The following is a 15418-nucleotide window of genomic DNA, read 5'->3' as shown; positions in this document are numbered from 1 at the left end:
GTGAATGTATTGGAGAAATCCATGTCTGTCCTAGGGATGGACTTAGGAGAAGAGAGTTTGCCCAACAACCCCACACTGAAAATGGAGAGGAGCAGCTGGCAACCAACAAGCAGGATGATGTGGATCCCAGAAAGATGCACAACACCAGGAGCAAACATCACAACTGGTCCCCATCCTTGACATCCTGTACCAGGAACTGGCCCAGTGGAATCCCTTGGGCTTGGAGCTGGTTCTCCATGCTGATCTCAGCCCATCAGAGGCAGCACGGGCACAGCCAGTGAACACTTTGCTTCTGATGAGCAAAACCGGAGCAATGAAGTGAACAAGACACATCAGTGTGGCTGGGTGCCTCCTGCTTCCACCATCCACAAAGATCATGGCTTTGGAAATCCTGGAATAATTCCCTCATTAGTCTTCTGCTCCAGGTTCCCGAGCATGCTCCAGCACAGGAGGACCCACCAGCTTCCAGGTCTGAGGTGGCTCAGAGGAGCCAGGCTATCACCAGCATCATCAGCCCTCCTGGGCACAGACAATCTCCCCCCAGGTTCTCCTGGTTGAAAATCAGTGGCTGAGCTCTGGGGAGGAGAAAAATGTGTCGTCCCAAGCATTTGCTCCCAGGCCTCCCAGCTCCTTGTCACCATCTGCCTCTCTGGAGCATGTCCCCATGCAGCAGGAGCTGCAGAGCAGTTCTGCATCCAGCCCCTGTGATAAATTAGCCAGGGATTCAGGCATTTCGGCGCAGCTGCCTCATCCTCTGCCAGCATGACAACGTGATTAATTTTGGGTGCAGATGAAGCTCATTTATCAGAGGCACGTGATGGCTGCGCAGGCTGCAGGGGTGTGCGGGGAGCCCCGGGGTGCGGGGCAGAGTGGGAGCCGAGGCAAAAGGCAGCAGGGAGAGTGGAGAGTCAAGCCCGGGGCTTCTCTCAGGAATGCTGTTTGCCACGTTGGCTCATGATTAAGCATGCTGGGGGAGAAGAGCCCGAGTAGGAAGAGAGCTTTTATCTCTGCTAATACACATGGTCACGTCTGGGGAGAGATGTGCAACGGGAGGGGTGTAAGGGGATTGAGGAGAAGCAGCCATGAGCTGATTACGTTGTGTCAGGAGAGGCAATTCTACCACCATGGCCACTTCTCCCCCACTGCCCCCTCTTCCAGGCCATTTTCCACTTTCTCCCCTTTTCAGAGAACCAGTGGGTCCTGTCTTGCCTGTCTCCACTCTGCAGCATCATACACTTGCTTTTTGCTGCTGGAGGGAGTGTGGCCCTGATCTTGCAGGGATTGTCTGGGAAGACAGAGCTGTATGTTCACTTCCTGATGTTACACAGCCCTTACACAGAAAAATCTCTTGACTGCTTCATCTATTGGCTGGAGTTTCTCCATGTGCTGGACTATGGCAGTGGTGCTTCCTCCACACAGCACAGCTTTCCCAAGGGCCTGAGCTGCTCCCAGCTGAGGCTGCCAAGGTCACAAGCAAAGCATCACGGATCAGGAGTCCCTGCACAGTTTTGGAGTGAGGAATAGCTTTTGGGGTAAGTTCACACTGTGCCCAATTCCCTCCGGTGAGACGGATGCACAAGGAGAGGACATCAGGGCAGTTCCCTAGGCACCAGGATCCACAACCTTCATTTGCCCCCTGCCATGTTTAGATATGTCCCAGACAATGCTGTCCCTGTCATAGAGCAGCTCTGTCTCAGAGCAAGGTCATGCCAGCAGCACCCCAAAACCCTGAGATCACTGTAACAATCCTCTCTTCAATAACGTTAGGCTCCATTTGCAGCTAAAGAAAAGAAAACCCCTCAAGTTCAATGGGGCCATGCAGCCTGGGACATCAGTGGCAAATCCTTGAGCACATGGCTGATGTCAGTGCCTTCCATAGGACTTAATTATCAAACCAACAGACAACATCAAAGAGGCTGCTTTTTTTTATAAATGTATACTTTTTAAAGAGAACACGTCAAGAGGGCAATACCTCCCAGCTTTTATTACAATCATCATGCCAATCACCAAAGTTTTCAGTTCCCATCCAACAAAGTTTACCCAGGGAGGATTAAAGATGCCCACAGTGTTTCCCTTCATGGATTATGGGAGGGCACTGACAGACATATCTCAGCGTGTTTTCACACACAGGGGAAATAATTCTGGAGCAAAATGCAGCAGGAGCTGGCACCTTAACAGGGGCACACTCAGGCTCTTCCACCTGCCCGTGGAGCAGTTGTGGTGCCCAGCCCCAGTGCCCCTCCAACCCCACACAACACTTTGCAACAGACGTGGACTCAGTGAGGAGAAAATACAACTGCACTTACCAGAGCTGAAATCCTATAAGGACCTGCTGGTGAGGCAAGGAACCTGGAAAAGAGGAGAAAAAGAGATGGGGTTCAATGGGTTGGCTGTGGACAGCAGGAGGGGCATGTTGGCACGGCCCAGCCCTGCAGGCATGGATGGGGCAGCACATTCAGACAGGTGGCAGGTGATCTATCCTTCATTGCATCAGGACCATCTAAATTGATCAGAGCCACCTAAATCCACCCAGCCCCACTCGCCAGCCTCCCCAGGTGCTCAGCTGGTGCTGGCAGAGGTACAGCTGCCACACACAGGAGGAATTCACCATGGGATTAAGGAGCTATTTCCATCATTACCATCCCGGTATGAACACTGGGCTGCCCCATCAACTTTCCCCTCTCATCAGCTCCTGGAGCACGCCATGCAAATCTGTGCTAAGGAGTCACAACAACGCACCTGGGAAACCATAAATATCTGTGAAAAATCTGCCCATAAATCCACGGGAAGGGGAATTTACGGCACTTTCTTTGGAGATTTCTCCGGGTGTTCCCTATTAAGCCATTGTGATTGTTTGCATAAGTATTCCTCAGACAGTAAAGTCTTCTCTGCCATCAGTTATCAGCTCTGCAAACAGGAGCAGCACCAGGCATGGGATGTACAAACACCCAGCTGTAAAGATGAGGGACTGGCTTCTCACCTTGTGAAGAAATAAAGGGTATTAATTGCTTAGTGCACACTCCCAGCAAGGACAGGATGAACTGGTAGCCCTGACATGTACAGAACTGAGAAAAGGGAAACGAGCCAAAAAACTCTTGATATGCACTCAGGGTATGCCACACAATGGCAAAGCTATGGAAAAAATGAGGATTTTTCACATCATTGGGGAAAAAAGTATCAAGTGGAGAAGAAATACACAAGTGCTGGAATCAGCCCCAGGTACTCAGAGAAATTGCTGCAATGTATTGTCCAGCCACATACCAAGGCCACTACAGAAATTAGGGAAGGAAGTGCCTTGGCTGATGTAGCAGCAATGAATACACTTGTCAGTGATAATACATCAGTTACAAGGCTGGGCAGAAGCCTTTCCCACAAGAAAGGTTGACACAGGACCTCATTAAAGAAGGGAATACTCAGTTAAGACACCAACTGGTCTCATCTGATGAATGGTTGACACAATATATCATATATATGCAGGAGGGGTTTGAAAATAACAGAATATGCTCAATGGTATCAGTCCACACCTCTGGAAATACAGGTCCGTGATATAAAACCTGGAGATGTCATTTTAATTAAGATGTTCTCACGAAAATACAAACTGGAAGCTAAGTGGAAAGTACCATATACCATCTTATTATGTTCCTATTTTGCTGTTAAAAGTTTAGGAAAAGAAAGATGGATATACCATTCTCCCATCAAGCCAGCCAACTGACAAATGACTGACTCCTAGAAAAACTCTTACATCAGCTAAGAATGAATGGGATATCTCACTAGTCTTGGTATTATTGACTCTGTTACTGCTACAGCATAGCTAAGGATAAAAATGATGGATGATCCGGATTAGTGGATAGTTAACAAATCCAAAGGGAAGATAGTTTTCCTAGATTATATAGGAACAGGGTTCCCAATTCCTGAAACACCTGACAGGAAGGCTCTTGCTTTCTGGTGTCCATCAGATAAGGTTTATAACTTAGCCTGGGGCAGAGGTAAGCAGGACAGGTTTCATTGCCTTGATAATACCAGCTGCTGCTCAAGACTTAATACCAGTTGTTGCGTGATGACAGATAATAGTTTAAGAAGTAATAGTATACAATTAACATCACTTGTGAAGTGTTGACCCAGGACTTTGGGTTGCCCTTTCTCTGCTCATCCCCCTTCAAAGCAAACAAAGAGGGATGCAACTGGTGTTACAGGGACAGGACTGGGAGTCCTAATGCTATCGATGTTGAAGTGCTCCTAAATAAACTAAGTGCAACAACAAATGATTTAAGCAAATTAGAACACCCACTGCGATCCTCTCTGTTAGCATTGGGGACTAATCAATGGCTCTTATCTGATATATTGCCTCTCTGTGTGGGAGAAAATTAATGAGAGAGACCACTGGCTGATTGTAGAGGCACTTGGAATGGTCCAGGGCAATCTTTCACCAGCTCTTAGATGTATCCACACTCAGCTGTGGATGCACTCCACAGTGGCAGCAATTACAATGGTAGGTGAACACAGCACTTTACCCACAGAGGTTTGAAAAGTAGCTTGGGACAACACAACTGGAAGAGAATTTCAATCCTGGTGGTATTTGGCCAATTATGACCTCATAAACAATAAGGTCACAGTTTCTGTCTTAATAATATAATGTTTCAGTGTACAGCACATAGCCAGTTGTTGCACTAAATCACAATAAAGGCATCCTCTTTCCAGTAGAACATAAAGTACGGATACCACAAAGTGACAAACAGTATATGGGAACAACAAGGATTCACCTGTAAAAGTAACACCATGAAACCCCAAGACATGTCTTGACACTGAGCAAAATGTTTGTCATTTTGAAACACATGCAAATGAAATCCCTGCAACTGCACTTACATATATTGGAAAAGGATATGTTTTCTTAAGGACCTTTTGTGGTTTTATGTGGGTAGGTGATATTATTGTAGATACAAGTAATCATTCGAATATTTGCATTTGTAACTTTAGTGGAATTATAGGGTATGATTTTAATTATACAGTTCCTGTTACGTCCCGCCAGTTGTTACAGTCTAATTATACACTAGTTAAAGACTTGTTACCTACTTCAACTGGAATTAATCTTTATGCTGGTAAGGAAATTATCACAACATGATGACTTACATCAAGTATTAAAACATATATGAATTGATAGAAAAAACTATAATCACTGTCCACCATAATGGGGATGAACTGCGGCGTGTGTTCAAAGGAGGAAAAAGAGATGGAGAACACCACTAGTGGGAAACTCTCCTGGGGTGGTCATCTACAGCCACAGGAATTTATAACCTCCTGCTCCACCCAGTGGTAATCATACTAGCTCTGAGTCTCTTAGGTCTGGTGCTTGTGATCATTCTGTATATAAGATTATGGAAGCTGATCATGCTTTTTGAAAGGCTTTGTGAGCTTTGCTAAATGTATTAGCAGGGATGCTTAATAAAAACAAAGGGAGGGCTGTAAAGAAGTAAAGGATATTAATTGCTTAGCCTAACTTGCTTAGCATTAGTAGCTAAGATGTGCTGAAGCTTTAGGCTCCACTTTGAGCAGATTTCACCCTGCACAGATTTTGCAAGGCTGCCTGGGTTAATTGCCAGGAGAGCAGGTTGTATTTCTGCTATGACATTTCTCTGTATGTTTAACGTATCCCTATCATGGGATGTACTTCTGCATAGATGGGTGGGAGACAAGGGAAAATGAATAACACATTTTCTTCCAGCATGAAATTGTGAGAGTGCCCTCCACTGAGTGCAACTACTGTGTATATGACTTCTGTAGTCTGGCTAATACTGCTAAGTATACTGGAGATTAAGGGATTTGGGGCTGTAAAGTCCATTTCATCCATCCAGGCCTGAGCAAGGCAATGAGAGCAGGAAAAACGTCTTGCAGAAACCACTGGACCAAGCAGGGTGTGGCCTGTGACCATCTCACCACATCCCCTTGCTGCTCCCATATCTCTTCCAGGCAGCTCTGAGCTCTGTGGGGAACATGAAGGAGGGTGAATGCAGATGCCAGGGCCAAAGTACCTGCAGCCACATGCCCAGGGCTGACCCGTCACCAGTGGCTCCCAAACCCAGCATGCCCCATCAAGGATGCTCCTGACTCTATGCCAAGCACTGCTGTCACGTTCCTGGACCACTGAGCCCTCCCCAGGGTGGCATGTCGAGGGCACAGGGGACAAAGGGAAGGTCTTAAGCAGTCATGGTGCTATTTCCTGGAAAGGCTGACCTGGAACAGAGACTAGACAGAGCAAAACGGATAAAATAGGAATTTATTGAAAGGATTCACCTTGGGCAGTGCAAGAGCCCGGCCGGGGCTACACCCAAATCAAATCCCAGATAGATCCTGGTCACGAGTTTTACACTTTTATAAGTTTTGGTTCATCTACACATTGGGGTCAATGATCCACCCAAAGCCCCAGGCTATGAAGTCTCAGCCCCCTGCCTTGCCCCCTTTCCCTCACCGTTGTTTCTGCTTTCTGGGTACCAGTTGTCCTTGATTCTCTGGCTAGAAAGGAATTGTTTTGTCCGACTCCCCTGTGAAGAGAACTAACACCTAATATGAAGTTTCAGAGCTGCACACTAAGCAGCAGAGATTCTGAAAATTATAAAAGCTAAAAACCAAGGCATCAGTGCTGCTTCTGAGAGTGCTCAAGAGGCACAGGTGAAGAGCTGTTATCCCTAAGCCAGAGACCTAATAACAACACTGGAGCATTTCTGCTTTGGCCTCTCTCTGCCCCATGGAGAAGGAAGATGCAGTTCTTTCCACAGGGTTGGATTGTGCTGCCAGTCCCCAGCCCTGCTGCACCTTGGCTCCTCATCAGAGACTTACCCTGGGGGTGCAGGCTGAGCTAATGGGGGGAATACCCTACCCCAGTGCTAGAAAAAAGGAAGCCTCAAAAATAACTCTCCTACAGAGCCAGCATCCTGCCCAGTTCAGAGCAGGCAGAGGCCAAGCCCTGCTGCCACTCCAGCCTGGAGGGGAAACCATGGCAATCTCCCTCCAGCTCTTCCAAGCCAATGGAACATGAAGCAGAGCCAATACTGGGTTGTTGTGAGGGCATTGAGGACTGAAGCAGAGCAAGGAGATAGCTTTAAGTAGTAAAAGCTGCCCTTATGTTATGAGCTCAGACACAACCTTATGCATCCCCAAGCAGCAGAGGAGCCATCTCCACTTTGATCTGAGTTTGATTTAAAATGGAGCATCTCCCTCAGCATCGCCCACGGGGCAGCAGTGAGCAACCTCATTTTCCTCTGCTTTATTCCCTTTGCCACCTGCTGTGTGCTCAAGGTCCCAGGGCCACAAAGTCTGGCTACCTGCACTCCCTGGCCATGATGTTCTGGGGCACAGCCCTCAGCTATGGGTGCATCCTGCTCCCTCCCTGCTCTGGGGATGAGCCAGCACAGAGCCAGGGAAATGAAAACTTGCTGGGGCATAATGCCAATTCAACGCCCATTAACTTTCCATAAATCCTCTGCTCCACAGCTTTATATTCCTCTGCCATGTCCCCCTCGTCCTCCTCCTCCCCCCAGGATAATGGTCTTTTTGGATGTGTAGACAAGCTTTGTAGGTACCCTTGGCTGTGCTTGGGAGCCCTTCAATGGCAGTATCTGCAGGAAGGTCTGACAGGAGACACCCCTTGGTGACACCTGTGACACCCCAGGAACCCATAGGCAATGGGACTGCCCCACACAGCACAGCTCATGGCCAGATGCTCTCCTGTTCTTGCAGATTGAATATCAGACTCTGAGCGTTAACTTTTACACTATAATATATCCTGCACCAACCCACATTGCCAGGAGATACCCCAAAGCCATCACCACATCTAGATGCAAATGATTGTTTAAACACCCCACACAGTCCTGTGCATACGGAATAGATTTACTGTCACTTCTTGTAAAATTAGGAAAGGATAAAACCAAACAGCTGAGCAGCAGTGTCTGCTGGGCAGGGGAGGAGCAACACCAGCACAGCTCAAGGCCTTTGGCTAGAAAGGGAGCTCCGGAATTAACACCAGCACAGCTCACCATGAGGCATCTTTGCTTGCAGCTCCTGCCCGAAGAGTGAATTTGAGCTGGGAGCCCTCCTGACCCACGGCAGCCTGGCAGAGCTCATTTGAATCAGCAGCCACATTTCAGTGGTCCTTCACTGCAGGGCAGGACAGACAGGAGGGACAGGAGGGGCCTGCAGCTCCCCTGGGATGTCCAGTGAAGTTCCTCAGATCGACAACAGATGAAAAGCACTGACAGGGGAGCTCAGCCCGAGGCTCTCACTGCACTGCTGGCTGTGCAGGAACTCAGTGGCACCAAAGAGCCAACAGCAACCCTGCCACTGCCCAGGAACAGCTTCAGATCCATCCACGCCCCCTCGTCCCCCTTGACCCAAGCTCTCTGCTCCCCACCTTGTTCCCGGGAGCTACATCCATGGGCTCACAGCACTGGTTTTGCAGAGCAGGAAGTTAACCTTTTCAGCAAACAGCCCGTGTTTTACACAACAAATTGAACTCAGCCCAAGCCTTAGTATTCTACCAGAAACTGTCTCCACAGGAAGTTTGTGTCCAGTCTGTTCCATCAAGAGGCACAGCTAGGAAGCTGAGGAACATGAGGAAGGGCTTTGGAAAACAGAGCATTCCTCAAGGCAGCAGGACCAGAGTTAGTGGCTGGAAGCTGGAATCTAGGCAAACGTGGACTGAAATAAGGCTGACTGCTGGACAGTCACAAGGATTATTGAAGCAGCTGAGTTAGAAATGAGCAATACTCAGCCTTCAGCTGCATCAAGGGAAAGCGAGGCTGTTTCCCCAAAGGAGGTGCCACAAGCAACACCAAGAGTTAAAGTAGAGTACAACTGTGGAGGGGCTGGTTTCCACCAGTGGTACAGAGCTGTGACACGGTGCTTGGAGATGGCACAGCCACCATGGTCTCAGGTTTGGCACCAGCCTTTGCTCTAGTCAGCAGGCCACATCCCTCTCTGGCCATGCTGAGGCTGTGGGACAGGATGGGAAATGCATTTCCAAGTCCATCTAACCTGATGATGAGAGCTCATAGCATCCTCACATCAGTAACCTTAACTCCTCCAGGATCTCCCAGCCCTTCCAATGAAGGGGAAGGAAAATTCTCCTTCATTGCGGCTCCCACCTTTTATCTTTAAAAACCTCAACAGGCAAGGTTAAAAAAAAACATGACAAATAATCCAAGGAAAAGAATACAACAGCCTTTGAAACCCCATCCTACAGTTGAAAGGGAGGGATGGAGGCAAGGCAAGAAAGCCAATGTAAAACCTCATTACCATCAGAAATCCTCTCTCCCTGCCCTTACCTCCCCACTCATTTCCATATCACAGGGGACACAATACCTTTCTTCTCTTGAAAAACATCCCATTTTTGCAGAGACCGGCTGTCCCCACCCCCAGCACTGGCTTATGGAGCTGGGGAACAAAAGCTGGGCTTGCACCTGCCCTGGCAGGCAATGCCAGTGTATGAATCTCCAGGCCCTTATCAGCCTCTCAGGAGAAGTTTTTACCATTATTATTATTATTAGTCTAGTTTATCTTTTTTTTACCTTTAGCTTCAAGATCCTTTAGTCAGTCAAATTACACTTAGAGTAGCAGAAGTGACAGAAAATAAAGCACTATAAGGGGTTCAGGAAGTTATTTTCATCTCAAGGAGCACATAAGAAAGGTTGACAAGTCTTTATTCTGCTCTTATGGGATAATCTGTAGGTTCCCAGCTGATAGTGGGGAAAAATTAAAAGCATCAGAAGAAATTGCAGGAAGAAGTAAAACTGAGGCCTCTGCATAAACTGAAGAATTGTGCAGCCTGGCTGACAGCTGAATGCACTGGAGGGTGAAATGTCAGCACCAGGAAGGAAAGGGGCAGCCACAGGGTCCGGGCAGGGCTGGACAGAGGGTGCTGGGTGCAGGGCAGGGGAGTCACTCAGCCCCCTCCAGCTGGTCTTTCCTCCTGCTAAGTGGGCCTGTCACATCTTTCCAGTCCAGAGCATCACTAACAGAGCAGGCGGAGAAGGGAGGGGAAGCAAAGCAGCTCAGCCATCAGTCGGCATCCCCCACACTGCCCTGGATCGCTGGATTTGTCCTGCTCCTGTCTGGCTGCTCTGATAAAAGCTACAGGCATCAAGTCAGGCACGGCAAAATTTTTCTGCCCAGACTTCAGGCTCTAACATTTACATGCACAGTGCAAGGCCCTGGGAGCTCCCAGCATCCACCCAGCAAGCACTGGGCTGGGAGGAGAGCCAGGGTGCCAAGGAAGGGGCCAGGATCACAGGGGGATGCACAGAGGGGAAAGAGGAGGTGAGACCATCAAGTCCTCTCTGAGCCATTGGCCCGTGGGGATTAGAGATGGATGCAGGCAGTGCTGGATGGCCAAGAGAAGAAGGGACAGGCTGCTGTGGCATGAGGTAGCGGGGTCAGAACAGCACAGGAAAGGTGCACGGATGCATTTGTGGTATGAGACAGCCTTTGCCCCAGCAGCTGTGCAGAGAGCAAGGGAATGGGATCCCTCTCCTCAGAGCCAGGCTGTGGGGGTGTGAGGCAGCCCCCTCCAGGGTGGCAGGGCAGGCAGCCCGATGCCTCTCCAGCTGCTCCGCGGCTCAGCCACGCGGTGCCGAGGCGGTGCCGTCACCAGTGATTGATGGCATGGCTCAGGAGGAAATAAATTCCCAGGCTTTTGCAGGAGGTGAACTGGGGGGGTGTATCCATCTTAAAGATGCTTAATGAATGTGCCACAGCCCGCAGAGTGGCAGCAGATACATCTCTGCAGCCAGCATTCCCTACGCCGTTCCTTGTGAGGTTCAGGCACAATTTAACAGCTTCTTATTGATTTTATTTATGTTTCCCAGGCCCTGGCAGTGTCTAGATTGCCCCAGTCCAACAAGAACCCTATAGTCACAGAGGGGACTTGCACTTGATTTTCCCATCCCTCTCCTCAACCCTGGGGGCAAAACCTGGTGTTTGGCCAGAAAAGATGGAGTTTTAGGCTCACATGGGCTTCAGCTCCAAGAAAAAGGATGATGCAGGAGAACTGGGGTGATGGTGAGCACTGGCACAGCACTGGGGCAAACGCTGCTGCCACCCACTCACACTGCCCCAGCACCAGGCTCTGGGTTGCACCTTTGGAACTCAAAGCAAAATAAAAAATGTTTCCAAAGACACCCTTGCAAGATGGACTTTGAAAAGTCCCAGCTTTTATGTAGCTTGGCACACCTTAATTTTCAAGGCAAGAAAAATAGCAATCAGCAGTTCTGGCATGTGACTTGGCTTTGTTTTTCCCTCTTCCCCTTAGGGAAAAAAAAAAGGAAAAAGAAAGAAAAGCAGCTAAGAACAGCAGAGACCCAGCTGACCTTTCTGGCTAAGAGACCTTGTCTGAATCACTGGATGGTAACAATGAATGAAATGCCAGTGCCCTGCCTTATAAATACCAGCTTCCTCTTGGGGTGAAATGCCATCTTCCGAGCATGGAAAAGCTGCAAAGAAAATGTCACCCTCGCCAAGGTGTGAAATGCCAGCCTACTCCAAGATCCCAGGCTCACCCACGGGGAGATGGGCAGGCTAATGCCTGCTGCTGGATCTCCAAATTCCCCCTGTCCAGGGCCTTCTCCAAAGCTCCATGGCCTGAAGGGGACAGAACTTCAATATGGGACAGCCAGAGCATCAGCCCTCCAGCATTACCTCCAGCATCTCAGCACTGAGCTACTCAGAAAAGCTTCCTTGAGGATTTGGGTTATTTCCCTTTTCCAGTAGCTGTGAGTCAGAGGCACGGTAAGACAAACAAATCACGTTTCAAAAATGGTTGCACAAGCCAAAATAGTTATTTTCAGTTTTACCAGTGAGATGAAAAAACAATTGAGCATAAGGAGATTTTGCTATCTAAAAAGTTTATCACAACCCGAACTTCTAGTTCCCAGCAAAAGCTGTTGTTGCTGGGTTTAATCCTATTTATTAAACACGGGAAATCATCCAACATACTGTCCTTGTGTGAAAAAATGCTTCCTATGAAGCTGGTGATATTTGCAACATCTCCTCTACCCTTCCCAGGGCTAGGTTTGGCTTAATTAAAGCCACGTTTTTCCAGCAGCTCATCCTCTCTTTTCCTCCCATTTGGCATCCTCCTACCCCAGTTTCCCAGTACCAAACCTGTGCCAGGTCAGGACGACACAGCAGGAAGGACAACTTAGACCATTTCTGGGAATTGCAGGGCTGCAGAAATGTAACTAAGCCTTCCTACCTGATAAAATTACGTTGGGAAATGAATGAAGTTGCTTTTTGTCTTCTGGGAACTGGAGCTGTTCTCTTTCCCCACACCCACACCTTCTTTTTCTTTTTTTTCCCATAAATGTGTGAAATAATTTTACCACCCTTTTTTTTTTTTTCCTTTCAGTTACTCCTCCTCCCCTCAGATCTCGCCCTTCCTGGCATTTGAAAATAGCTCATGAAAAGGAGGAGGAAGGAGGGGAATGAAAGGAAGTGTGTGGGGATGCAAGATGGAAGGGAAGAGAAGGGAAAAATACATGCATACTGAAAATACATGTTTTTCAAAGCAAATCAGAATGGCTGATTGCTTCGACTCCAGAACCCATTCTGGGAAAAGGCTGATCATCTGGGAAGTTTTCTAAGGCTCTCTGCATCCTCTCAGTTGTTAGGCAACACCTAGGAAGAAAGTGGCACAGCACACCTGCCTGCACCTCGTGTGCAGGCAGCTGTCCCAGCTGGGCATCGGAGCACAGCAAGGAAACACGACCTTCCAGAGACCCAGATACCATTTGTGGTCAGAGCTGACCAGGATCACTCTAAATGGTTTTTTTTGGACTTGTGCAACACTTGTGGCTGGAACAGAAACGGCTGGAAAAATCCTCCTGAGGTTTGATAACCTGCTGGCCGAGCAGCAGCCTGGCTCCACAGGACCCAGGGGCACGGTGAGGGGAAGGGTCTCAGCCACCTCTGGCCTCAGAAGGGCTGCAGGTTTTTTTTTCTGCAGCCAGCACCAGGCTGATGACCTGGATGCCCCCAGCTTGCTGAGCAAGCCATTAGTGCTGAAGCAGTTCTGGGGCCGGGTTTGTGCCCGATCCCTCTCCCTGCTTGCCTTGTGGAAGATCTCCACAGGAAATGGTTTTAATGCATCAGCATCCAGGGCTTTCCCCCAAGTGCTTCTCTGTAATGGATTTAATCCTTGACCTGGAGTGATGCTGCTCTCACAGGTCCCCAGAGAATCAGAATTCCAGTTGTTCCACAGCTTTCCCACCAGGGAGAGGCAGCAGGGCAGCAGCATCGCACACCAAATGCAAATCTCCTCAGCCTTGGCAGTGGTGGGGCTGCTGGCAGTCATTCCCTCCCACACTCCTCATCTCCCTTTGATACCTCTTCTCTCCCTGCACAGCACCTTCCCCCTCCTTCCTGCTCCTGTTCTTTGGGCAGCAGTTCTGGGGCCAAAGGCATGATTTCCAGTTTTTTTCTTTAAAAAGCCCCTAAAACCGAATTCATTGCAAAGCAACCACTGCATGTCTGTGTCTAACACAGAAGGGACTCGGGGATTTATGTTAGTGGTGGCACCAAGGGGAATCTGCAGCTGGATCAGCAGAAGCAGGAGGGCTGGCAGCCACAGGCACTGCCAGCACGGCTGCTGTTGGAGCCCTGGGAGCCTCCCCACGAGCAGCACAGCTTTGCAGGGATGCACGGATACAGTGCCAAGTCCAAAGGATGCTTCCCATCCCAATCAGGAGCATGACAAGCACTTCTTCTTGACAGCATCAGAAGCCAAGAAGGGAACTACGCCTCATTCTGTGCCACACCAGCACCGGGAAAGCCGATCTGGGCTGAGCGTGGGGGAAGTGGCAGCACACTGAGGAGACCCTGGCTGTTCTGGGCAGCTTCAGGCCAAGCAAGAGCACCCCCATACCCCCCAAGAGTGAAGATGGGGGCCTCTGCCATTGTGTACGGCTCCCTCGAGATCTTGGAGGGGATGAGTTGACCAAACCCCACAGGCAGTGCTGTCCCAGCCCCACACAGCCTGCAGGAGCCCAACAGGACCACCTTGAGACAGCAGTGGGACACTGAACATTGCTCCAGCTGAACTCCTGAACCCAGCAATCCGCTTCTTTCCTCAGGAGATGCCACCCTGCAATGCTCTCTGTTCCCACCCTCCCACAAGGACACTAATTTTTTCCAGCTGAGCTGAGGAACAAACAAATCATCACCCACTCCAAGTAGGTGGGTTGGCCACAGCCAAGGAGAAGATGCTTTGTGTTTGGAGCTAAGTCAGCAAAGCCAGATGATAGGCAGTGAAGCCACCCTTTCCAATAATAGCTGTGACACGTGGATCACTCCTGCTCCAGAGGTCTCCAAGGGCTTAGTGTGAACTTCATCATACCCCTGTTTCCAGCACACAGGAATGCTGCTTGCAAAGCTAATCTTCTTCTAGGGTGTCTTCATTAGCCTTAAAAGCACTCTGCTTCTGGCCTCCTGCATCCCCAGGAGGCCCTGGACCACATCCTGCTCTCATATACTGCAGTGTAAATGTGTGTATCCACACCTGAAATCACATTATGGATTTCACTGGTGTCCAAACATGCTCTTAGAGGCTCAGGAGAGCAGGACTCCTTTCACTTCCAAGGTGACAACAAGCCTGCAAGACCCCCAGCCCACCTTGGGCCTGACACCGTTCTTCCTCCATAGCCCCACTTTTCACCTCCAGCAATCTGCAGAAATCCCTCATTTCCTGAGCTCAATATTAGGCATTTCAACTACTGAGCCTCAAAATCAGACACAGCACCTTTTACCCACACATCCCTGCATGCCACAGACCAAGAGGCAAACACAGAAATACACCTTAATCCTCACTCACAGAAGCGCCTCTCTCCAGAGCAGCAAATTATTTTATTATAGGAGAAGTCCAACCAGGGACCACACTGAAAGCCCTCACAAGCCATGTGCAAATAACCACACATTAACAGCCAGGCAGGCACTGGAGCAGAGCAGAGCAATGTGGGCTTCATGTGGAAACAGCAGCTCTGCCCAAGGCATGGCTGGCAGTGGGCTTTTCATGTGTAATCCTGAGCCCTCCATCCCATCCTCCTTCCTGCCAGTGGTACATTTTATATATATTATATATTTTATATATTTTACTTATATATATTTATATATTTTATATTTTACTTTGCTCTGGGGCTGCTCACAGGCTGTTCATGGGGGCAGCTCTCTCTAGACCAGTCTTTAGAGTCCACACTCCTCTGCACCAATGCGGGAGCATCAAAAACCTCCACATGTTTCAACAGAGTCCCATAAGTATTTTAGCTTGGCCAAACCAGATTTTTCGCAGTTTTGATGGACATTTTCACACAGTGCCTGCCAGCACTTGCAGTGCTTGGGTGTTCCCCAAGGGTCTGGACCAGACCTGGCACAAGCATAAAGC

The 15418-nt window shown here is 49.1% G+C and overlaps 1 protein-coding gene across 4 annotated transcripts in view; it reads right to left on the bottom strand.

Moving 5' to 3' along the window:
• Positions 1-15418, bottom strand: part of LINGO1 (leucine rich repeat and Ig domain containing 1) — a 152300-nt gene that overhangs the window by 97528 nt on the left and 39354 nt on the right. For all 4 annotated transcript variants that reach the window (XM_088172358.1, XM_088172356.1, XM_088172355.1 and 1 more), the window contains one exon: positions 2307-2349. The gene's annotated coding sequence lies outside the window, so the exon portion shown is untranslated. The remainder of the gene's footprint in view (positions 1-2306; positions 2350-15418) is intronic.

Source organism: Sturnus vulgaris, chromosome 13 (genome assembly GCF_052056855.1).
Source record: "Sturnus vulgaris isolate bStuVul1 chromosome 13, bStuVul1.hap1, whole genome shotgun sequence".
Taxonomy (NCBI): domain Eukaryota; kingdom Metazoa; phylum Chordata; class Aves; order Passeriformes; family Sturnidae; genus Sturnus; species Sturnus vulgaris.
Note: the sequence above shows the minus strand (reverse complement) of the source record. Positions and strands in the feature narration are given on the sequence as shown.